Raw genomic sequence first — 11,792 nt, forward strand, 5'->3', positions numbered from 1 at the left:
GTTCTTATGACTAAAATCGATATATCTTAACATCTGTACGGCTGGATCGTCGAAAAATCATTTTAAAAAATTAATCCTGTAAATCGGGAACGAGTCTCGTTGTCGGGAGGGGTACTTTTACCAAATTTTTCTAATCCTGGCATGCAAAATGAATTTCAAATTTTTTAATAATTTGTTCTTATGACTAAAATCGATATATCCTAACATCCGTACGGTTGGATCGTCAAAAAATCATTTTAAAAAATTAATCCTGTAAATCGGGAACGAGTCTCGTTGTCGGGAGGGGTACTTTTACCAGATTTTTCTAATCCTGACATGCAAAATGAATTTCAAACTTTTTAATAATTTTTTCTTATGACTAAAATCGATATATCCTAACATCCGTACGGTTGGATCGTCAAAAAATCATTTTAAAAAATTAATCCTGTAAATCGGGAACGAGTCTCGTTGTCGGGAGGGGTACTTTTACCAGATTTTTCTAATCCTGACATGCAAAATGAATTTCAAATTTTTTAATAATTTTTTCTTATGACTAAAATCGATATATCCTAACATCCGTACGGTTGGATCGTTGAAAAATCATTTTAAAAAATTAATCCTGTAAATCGGGAACGAGTCTCGTTGTCGGGAGGGGTACTTTTACCAGATTTTTCTAATCCTGACATGCAAAATGAATTTCAAATTTTTTTAATAATTTTTTCTTATGACTAAAATCGATATATCCTAACATCCGTACGGTTGGATCGTCAAAAAATTATTTTAAAAAATTAATCCTGTAAATCGGGAACGAGTCTCGTTGTCGGGAGGGGTACTTTTACCAGATTTTTCTAATCATGGCATGCAAAATGAATTTCAAATTTTTTAATAATTTTTTCTTATGACTAAAATCAATATATCCTAACATCCGTACGGTTCGATCATCGAAAAATCATTTTAAAAAATTAATCCTGTAAATCAGGAACGAGTCTCGTTGTCGGGAGGGGTACTTTTACCAAATTTTTCTAATCCTGGCATGCAAAATGAATTTCAAATTTTTTAATAATTTATTCTTATAACTAAAATCAATATATCTTAACATTCGTACGGTTGGATCGTCGAAAAATCATTTTAAAAAATTAATCATGTAAATCGGGAACGAGTCTCATTGTTGGGAGGTGTACTTTTACCAAATTTTTCTAATCCTGGCATGCAAAATGAATTTCAAATTTTTTAATAATTTGTTCTTATGACTAAAATCGATATATCTTAACATCCGTATGGTTGGATCGTCGAAAAATCATTTTAAAATATTAATCCTGTAAATCGGGAACGAGTCTCGTTGTTGGGAGGGGTACTTTTACCAGATTTTTCTAATCCTGACATTCGAGATGAATTTCAAAATTTTTAATACTTTTTTCATGAAACTAAAATGAGTATTTCTTAACATCCGTACGGTTGGATCCTCTAAAAAATCATTAAAAAAAATTATCTTTTTCATTAGGTATGAAAAAAATCTAGTACGAGGCAACACCCAACGGTTTTTTATGAAAAATTATTGTCTGAAATAAATTGTGACAACAGTTTTTTTGAAAAAAACCGTTGTCTTAGATGATCAACTTTTTTAAATCTTACGGCTGATATTAAATCTACTTTTAATCAGCGGCTCTAATTACACCAACTCAACAATCCAAGTGAATGTTTTTTCCCCAATCACATGGTGCCACCTCATCACAAGCAACACTTCAGAAATTTCAAGAATCAGACTTACAGACAACGGTTTTTTATGAAAAAAGGTTGTCTTAGATGAACATTGACAACATTTATTTGAACAAAAGCTGTTGTGTAAGCGTAGCAGCGTTTTTTAATCTAATGGCTGATAATAAATATACATTCACTCAACTACTCTTATTACACCAACTCAGCAATCCAAGTGAATGTTTTTTCACCAATCACATGGTGCCACCTCATCACAAACAAGTGTGAAAAAATCTTTTAAAAAATTTATCTTGTTCATCGGGAATGAATCCCGTGTTGGGAAGAAGTGCTTTTACCAGATTTTTCTAATCCTGACATTCGAGATGAATTTGAAATTTTTTAATACTTCTTTCATGTGACTAAAATAAGTATATCTTAACATCCATACGGTTGGATCGTTGAAAAAATCATTTAAAAAAATTATCTTGTTCATCGGGAACGAGTCTCGTTGTCGGGAGGGGTACTTTTACCAGATTTTTCTAATCCTGACATGCAAAATGAATTTCAAATTTTTTAATAATTTGTTCTTATGACTAAAATCGATATTTCTTAACATCCGTACGGTTGGATCATCGAAAAATCATTTTAAAAAATTAATCTTGTAAATCGGGAACGAGTCTCGTTGTCGGGAGGGGTACTTTTACCAAATTTTTCTAATCCTGACATGCAAAATGAATTTCAAATTTTTTAATAATTTTTTCTTATGACTAAAATCGATATATCCTAAAATCCGTACGGTTGGATCGTCAAAAAATCATTTTAAAAAATTAATCCTGTAAATCGAGAACGAGTCTCGTTGTCGGGAGGGGTACTTTTACCAGATTTTTCTAACCCTGACATGCAAAATGAATTTCAAATTTTTTAATAATTTTTTCTTATGACTAAAATCGATATATCCTAACATCCGTATGGTTGGATCGTTGAAAAATCATTTTAAAAAATTAATCCTGTAAATCGGGAACGAGTCTCGTTGTCGGGAGGGGTACTTTTACCAGATTTTTCTAATCCTGACATGCAAAATGAATTTCAAATTTTTTAATAATTTTTTCTTATGACTAAAATCGATATATCCTAACATCCGTATGGTTGGATCGTCGAAAAATTATTTTGAAAAATTAATCCTGTAAATCGGGAACGAGTCTCGTTGTCGGGAGGGGTACTTTTACCAGATTTTTCTAATCATGGCATGCAAAATGAATTTCAAATTTTTTAATAATTTTTTATTATGACTAAAATCAATATATCCTAACATCCGTATGGTTCGATCGTCGAAAAATCATTTTAAAAAATTAATCCTGTAAATCGGGAACGAGTCTCGTTGACGGGAGGGGTACTTTTACCAGATTTTTCTAATCCTGGCATGCAAAATGAATTTCAAATTTTTTAATAATTTATTCTTATAACTAAAATCGATATATCTTAACATTCGTACAGTTGGTTCGTCGAAAAATAATTTTAAAAAATTAATCTTGTAAATCGGGAACAAGTCTCGTTGTTGGGAGGGGTACTTTTACCAAATTTTTCTAATCCTGGCATGCAAAATGAATTTCAAATTTTTTAATAATTTGTTCTTATGACTAAAATCGATATATCTTAACATCTGTACGGCTGGATCGTCGAAAAATCATTTTAAAAAATTAATCCTGTAAATCGGGAACGAGTCTCGTTGTCGGGAGGGGTACTTTTACCAAATTTTTCTAATCCTGGCATGCAAAATGAATTTCAAATTTTTTAATAATTTGTTCTTATGACTAAAATCGATATATCCTAACATCCGTACGGTTGGATCGTCAAAAAATCATTTTAAAAAATTAATCCTGTAAATCGGGAACGAGTCTCGTTGTCGGGAGGGGTACTTTTACCAGATTTTTCTAATCCTGACATGCAAAATGAATTTCAAACTTTTTAATAATTTTTTCTTATGACTAAAATCGATATATCCTAACATCCGTACGGTTGGATCGTCAAAAAATCATTTTAAAAAATTAATCTTGTAAATCGGGAACGAGTCTCGTTGTCGGGAGGGGTACTTTTACCAGATTTTTCTAATCCTGACATGCAAAATGAATTTCAAATTTTTTAATAATTTTTTCTTATGACTAAAATCGATATATCCTAACATCCGTACGGTTGGATCGTTGAAAAATCATTTTAAAAAATTAATCCTGTAAATCGGGAACGAGTCTCGTTGTCGGGAGGGGTACTTTTACCAGATTTTTCTAATCCTGACATGCAAAATGAATTTCAAATTTTTTTAATAATTTTTTCTTATGACTAAAATCGATATATCCTAACATCCGTACGGTTGGATCGTCAAAAAATTATTTTAAAAAATTAATCCTGTAAATCGGGAACGAGTCTCGTTGTCGGGAGGGGTACTTTTACCAGATTTTTCTAATCATGGCATGCAAAATGAATTTCAAATTTTTTAATAATTTTTTCTTATGACTAAAATCAATATATCCTAACATCCGTACGGTTCGATCATCGAAAAATCATTTTAAAAAATTAATCCTGTAAATCAGGAACGAGTCTCGTTGTCGGGAGGGGTACTTTTACCAAATTTTTCTAATCCTGGCATGCAAAATGAATTTCAAATTTTTTAATAATTTATTCTTATAACTAAAATCAATATATCTTAACATTCGTACGGTTGGATCGTCGAAAAATCATTTTAAAAAATTAATCATGTAAATCGGGAACGAGTCTCATTGTTGGGAGGTGTACTTTTACCAAATTTTTCTAATCCTGGCATGCAAAATGAATTTCAAATTTTTTAATAATTTGTTCTTATGACTAAAATCGATATATCTTAACATCCGTATGGTTGGATCGTCGAAAAATCATTTTAAAATATTAATCCTGTAAATCGGGAACGAGTCTCGTTGTTGGGAGGGGTACTTTTACCAGATTTTTCTAATCCTGACATTCGAGATGAATTTCAAAATTTTTAATACTTTTTTCATGAAACTAAAATGAGTATTTCTTAACATCCGTACGGTTGGATCCTCTAAAAAATCATTAAAAAAAATTATCTTTTTCATTAGGTATGAAAAAAATCTAGTACGAGGCAACACCCAACGGTTTTTTATGAAAAATTATTGTCTGAAATAAATTGTGACAACAGTTTTTTTGAAAAAAACCGTTGTCTTAGATGATCAACTTTTTTAAATCTTACGGCTGATATTAAATCTACTTTTAATCAGCGGCTCTAATTACACCAACTCAACAATCCAAGTGAATGTTTTTTCCCCAATCACATGGTGCCACCTCATCACAAGCAACACTTCAGAAATTTCAAGAATCAGACTTACAGACAACGGTTTTTTATGAAAAAAGGTTGTCTTAGATGATCATTGACAACATTTATTTGAACAAAAGCTGTTGTGTAAGCGTAGCAGCGTTTTTTAATCTAATGGCTGATAATAAATATACATTCACTCAACTACTCTTATTACACCAACTCAGCAATCCAAGTGAATGTTTTTTCACCAATCACATGGTGCCACCTCATCACAAACAAGTGTGAAAAAATCTTTTAAAAAATTTATCTTGTTCATCGGGAATGAATCCCGTGTTGGGAAGAAGTGCTTTTACCAGATTTTTCTAATCCTGACATTCGAGATGAATTTGAAATTTTTTAATACTTCTTTCATGTGACTAAAATAAGTATATCTTAACATCCATACGGTTGGATCGTTGAAAAAATCATTTAAAAAAATTATCTTGTTCATCGGGAACGAATTTCATGTTGGGAAGTAGTGCTTTTACCAGATTTTTCTAAACCAGACATTCGAGATGAATTTGAAATTTTTTAATACTTTTTTCATGTGACTAAAATAAGTATATCTTCACATCCGTACGGTTGGATCGTCAAAAAAATCATTTAAAAAATTTATCTTGTTCATCGAGAACGAATCCCGTGTTGGGAAGTAGTGCTTTTACCAGATTTTTCTAATCTTGACATTCGAGATGAATTTGAAATTTTTTAATACTTTTTTCATGTGACTAAAATAAGTATTTCTTAACATCCGTACGGTTGGATCATCTAAAAAATCATTTTAAAAATTTATCTCTTTAATCGGGTATGGAAAAAAATCTAGTACGAGGCAACATCCAACGGTTTTCTATGAAAAAGTCTTGTCTGAAATAAATAGTGACAACAGTTTTTTTGAAAAAAAACCGTTGTTTTAGATGATTAACTTTTTTAAATCCTACGGCTGATATTAAATCTACTTTTAATCAACGGCTCTAATTACACCAACTCAACAATCCAAGTGAATGTTTTTTCACCAATCACATGGTGCCACCTCATCACAAGCAATGCTTCAGAAATTTCAAGAATCAGACTTACAGACAACGGTTTTCTATGAAAAAAGGTTGTCTTAGATGAACATTGACAACATTTATTTGAACAAAAGCTGTTGTGTAAGCGTAACAGCGTTTTTTAATATAATGGCTGATATTAAATATACTTTCAATCAACTGCTCTTATTACACCAACTCAGCAATCCAAGTAAATGTTTTTTCACCAATCACATGGTGCCACCTCATCTCCTCTTAATGAACGTCTCTCATTATACCAGCTCACCAATACAAGTGACAATGGTTTTATGAGCAAAACGCTTGTGTGATGTCGTGACATACAACAGAATAAAAACACTTGTATGTCAAGTGATATTTAGACAACACAATGGAAGTACGTTGTTTGATTCCAGCTTAACTAATCCATTGAGAAAACACTTGTCTCATTCCAACAACGGTGTTTCATAACGTTGTCTCCATTACTTTCAGACAATGCAAAATTAAACTGTTGTACAAACTACCTCATTTGCACAACATATCTTTAGAAAGGCTTGTCTGTGTCGATTACCTAGACAATAGTTTTTAAAGCATTGTAGGAATGATGAAATCTTTTTATTTAAACAACACCTTATCTCATAAAACGGTTGTCTGATACGATATGCTAGACAACAGTTTTAAACCTATTGTAGTAAAGGGATTCACACAACACCTGTTTTCTGGTTTTTAAAAAACTGTTGTGTAAAATTTCTGGGCAACACTTTTTTGGTCAAGCGTTGTCTGATGGGTGTTGTCTGATGACATTTTTCTTGTAGTGTAACTTTGGGTAATTATTGGGAAAAAATTAATGCTGCTTCAGAAAGTATACCACCCATAGGCTCATTGTTTTTTACCTACTTGTATATGTGAATTGTTTCTTTTCTATGGTATCTTTTAGTTTTTATCTTTCATTCATCAAATAAAATATTGGAAAACAATTTAAAAAAATTGTTAGTGCCAACCAAAAATGATATTACCTTTAAAGTAACACTACAAGAAAGAAACTGAGCTTTTATCGACCTCCAAATTGATCATTATAAGGCCAAAATTGATCATTTTCATCGAATAACAACCGACACAAGAAAAGTCGAATTAACCTTCATCAATGTTTACGTTTTGATCAAATTTTACACTATTTGACTATGACTACTAGCATGTTGGCATGACACATGTCAGGGCTCATCCGGTATGTCGTGGGTAACCACCTGACATGTCAGAGCCACACATGGCCTTATACATTAGTAAAGAAGGAAAACTCCGACTATCTATTATTGCTCTTTGGTCATTTTTTGTTATTATGACCAAATTAGCGGTTGGTATAACAAATGACGCGTTAAAAAAATACAACTCTGAAAATTTATAATGACTATATTTTTCATCATTTTTATTTTATTATGACCAATTCTCGGTCGATGAATCATTTGGTATATTATACGACCGAATTGGTCGTTATAATCTCAGAATGTTTTTTTACGTTAAGCCTAATACCGATCAATTAGTAACGACAAAATAATGAGTCAACATTTTTCTTATGAATATGGTCAGTATTTTATGAAACTGGTGAGTATTTGTTGCCTAGAAATTGTTATATTTAGTCATTACTTGTTCTTTTTTATCGGTATTTATGTGGGTTTTGTTAGGTATGAAATGCAACACCGAGGGAGGTGAATGTATTTTATTGAATTTGAATTATCTTTTGGCTTTGGGAACAAAACATTTGTATGAATTTGTAGATATAAATTACTAAATGCCAACACACAAGCGGATTATCAAAAACTCACTAGATTTATATTAAATCAAATTTTTCTTACTACAAATCTGTGTTTTTAAAAATAAGAACTCGGCTTCTTCTCTTGAGAGAATTTAAGATTTCCTAGATCTGTTTGTTACTTCTAAATAAAAGACCCGTGACATGCCTTATAGATCAACATACACCGTTTAAATGACCTAAACTAAAATAGATTAACACATTTTCTAAAGCTACTTTGTCTATTTTCATATCTAGTATTAGCATATCTATGAAGAATCTACCAGGTTTGTGACCCTCCTTAGTCAAGTTTACCTTGGCCATCGATCTCGTATTCTTCATGCTACATTTGTAGACTTTCCAATTCAGTGATAGAATTGTTTGTTGACCGGTAATCTTGGATCTTCAAATTGTCTGTATTCTGAATTTTGGGGTTGTTTGTCGAGATCTCTTTTATTGTGTGGAGATATTACATATCAATAAGTAAAATGACTTTTCGATATCTCAAGTTCTTTACATGGCTTTTGACTTGTCGAGGTCTCCAGTTCTCTACAAGTAGAATGACTTGTCGATATCTCAAGTTCTCTACATAAGCTTTTTGACTTACTGATATCTCCAGTTCTCTACATAAGCTTTTTGACTTGTCGATATCTCCAGTTATCTATGTAATATCTCGTATTTTTAGGATTATTATAAATATTATTTGAATATATATATATGTGCTTTTATGATTTTAAAAGGAATAAAATGGTGGAAATTTTATTCCTGTTTGACGAGTTGGTGTTATTAAATGTTAATGTGTTAATTGTTAAGTGTTATATCGTTCTTAAATATATTATTTTTAAAATTATTTGAAAGTCGATCTTATTGATATCGGTAAATTGAAATTGTCTTGTAATATAAGGGAAATATCGTGCAATTATTTTTTTACCAATAAATGTTTATTATGTAATTAGTATGTGAATTTTGGTGAATTATCTAGTAATTGGAATTGATGTTTGGATGTTTGTATGTGATAAAATTTGAGTATTTTAATTTTTAAATGTCCAAAATAAAGTATAAATAATTTTGGTATTTTTATGGTAATTTATAGGTTGTTAGATGATTTTATAAAGGTTTATAGATTTAAAAAATTATGTTTCCTAGTAATTATAAATTATTTTATAAAACCGGGAATCTTCCAACTTCAACCGTTTTTGCATTTTTACAACCCGAAACTCTTCCGAAAACTCCTCCATAACCTAATCTGGTAATTCTAGACATTTTCCGTGTTTTGACTTTTTCAATCCGGATTACGGTTTGACCCGTGCACGGCCCGGCGCAAGATTTTCGATACGATAGTTATTTCGATAGATCAACAAAACCCGTATTCTCGAGAGACGGGATATTTTTACATTATTTTCATATAAAGTGTTTTACAGGAAGCCCAGTTTTGATGATTATCCAAATATGGTATTAAATTATATCGTTTTTATAGTTATATAGCGGCTAAGTAATCTATTTTCGGATATTTATTTGCATAAATACTTGGATTATCTCTAAAATTGATTTTATGGTTTTATAATTACAATAATTATTTTTGGGGATTTATAAAATTTAAAAGTCAATATTTTATTGATTATTTAGCTTTGTATGGTTTTCTGATTGCATTTATTTTTAAAATCTGTATTTAATTCCCGAATTCTTTAAAAATTATGAAACACATATTTATTGAAGTTTGAAATATTCCGAGAATTTTCAAATTATTTTGGAAATTTTTGGGATTAATTTCACCCGCACGTTGATTCATTTAATTGTTAAAAGCGGGTATAAATTGCTTTTCAAAAATTATTTTAAAATTACAAAAATTATGTTTTTATAAACTTCGGGATATTTGTAACATTTTAAGACTATTTTTGTGATTTTCTGAATTTATTTTAAGTGCAGTTCGGTTCGGTAATCGTGAAATACGGGTACGAGTTGCAATTCAAAAATGCTTTAAAAATTATGAAAATTTTATTTTATTAGATTTTAATTATTTTGAGAATTTTAAAAACATTTCAGTATTTTTCATGTCTTATTTATCCGTACGTTGTCCGTTAAATTGCGAAATGCAGGGCGAAATCGGGCTGCCAGGAAAGGATAATGATAAGTGTCCTAATTTTGTAGTAACCACTAATCCATGGCAAGTGCATGCAGTTTTTGTTGCTGCGTGTTTAGTTAAAAAAAATGATGAAATCACCAAACCCCCCTTTCCCCTGTACATCTCGACACCCGTCTCTTCCTTCACTCTTCTTTTCTTTTCCCGTTTCTTTCCCTTCTTTCCGATTGTTCCATTCCCGATGTGTTCCCTGTTCACTCCGATATGGCCGCCTTTCTTCTTTTCCAATGACTCGTTCTAATTCCGGCTGTCTGGTTTCGGTATTAGTCTAATTTTTTTTTTATTTATACACACGCATACATGTGTGTATAACTTAGTCCAGATTATTGTGCTATGGTGAATTTTGTGAATCGATTCTTTAAATTTTTACAGGAAATTCAAAGCTTTAATTCGAATTTATGGCGAAGACTGCTGCAATCAGGAATGCTCTTACCCAGTTTGCTCAGCAAACATGAGAATCTCTGTGTGAGGCTTGGGATCGATATAAGGAGATGCTAAGGAAGTGCCCACGCCATGACATGCCTGATTGGATGATTATCAATTGTTTCTACAATGGATTGGGTCCTACTTCTAGACCCATGCTGGATGCAGCATCAGGAGGAGCCTTATGGGCTAAGAGCTATGATGAAGCTTATGAACTTATTGAACTGATGGCTGCTAATGAATACCAAAATCCTTCCCAGAGACTGACTTAGGGAAAAGTAGCAGGAATTCCGGCTACCTGGTTTCGGTATTAGTCTGATTTTTTTATATATATACACACGCATACGTGTGTGTATAACTCAGTCCAGATTATTTTGCTATGGTGAATTTTGTGAATCGATTCTTTAAATTTTTACAGGAAATTCGAAGCTTTAATTAGAATTTATGATTGATGTTGTATGACTTCTGTTATTTTAGGATTTCATTTTAATTATTTGGAAATTAATCGGTGAAATTTATTTGGAAACCCGAATTTTGTCGGGCACCAATAAATTTTGCCGCTGTTCGCGATGATTTTATACGAGCGGACGGTGGAGGGTGATGACTTGGTTCCGAGTCCTAAAATTTTAAAATATTAATTTAGTTCATAAAGTTATTTTCAAAATGAAAAATATTTATCGGGTATATAAAGATTGTATCGAGATTTTGGTTGCGTAATTAATTGCGGTTGTTGTTGAATGGTTTGGATTATAAATGGTGGTTGTTGGATTAATTTTTTGGATTAATTGATTGTTGTGATTGACGTCGAATTGCATTATAAATGGTGGTTGTTGGATTAATTTTTTGGATTAATTGATTGTTGTGATTGACGTCGAATTGCTTCGACGGGTAGTCCGATAAACAAAGGAGACGCTTCCCGATTTCTGGGAAATTGAGCTACGAAAATACGGGAGCATATCTGATGATTATCAGGATGTCGAGTGGCTATATAAATACACATGTATTATCCGAAACGTGATTGGATGATGTGATGAAATAATTTGCTAAAATCACTAACCCTGATTTCGTAAGATTACGAGTATACGTATTTTCTAAAAATGAGCATCGAATCGATTTCCGGGAATGTAAACCCTAATTGTTGTGTATGTTATTATAATATGAATAATTACGAGTCGGGATATGTTATCGTAGGGGTAAGTTGTTAGTGAGGATATGTCAAGCATAATTGAATGTCCGAGTCATGTGTTATATGAATTATGTGATACGTAAATTATGTGTTTACATGTTATATGAATTACGTGTGTACGTGGGTCAAGAGTCTTGTATTGGAATGTCTTCTTTATGTATGGGCTATCGTATGGGTAGATGATAGGGTTTTGATGCGGAGTTCGTCGAGTAATTATCGTT

At 31.6% G+C, this 11,792-nt stretch overlaps 1 non-coding gene across 1 annotated transcript; it reads right to left on the bottom strand.

Annotated features, from left to right (window-relative positions):
• Window positions 1-10,375: 10,375 nt before the first annotated feature.
• Window positions 10,376-10,482, bottom strand: LOC141669177 (small nucleolar RNA R71). Its single transcript, XR_012553466.1, has one exon. It is a non-coding gene; the product is annotated as a small nucleolar RNA R71 (small nucleolar RNA).
• Window positions 10,483-11,792: the final 1,310 nt, after the last annotated feature.

Source organism: Apium graveolens, chromosome 6, assembly GCF_009905375.1.
Source record: "Apium graveolens cultivar Ventura chromosome 6, ASM990537v1, whole genome shotgun sequence".
NCBI lineage: Eukaryota > Viridiplantae > Streptophyta > Magnoliopsida > Apiales > Apiaceae > Apium > Apium graveolens.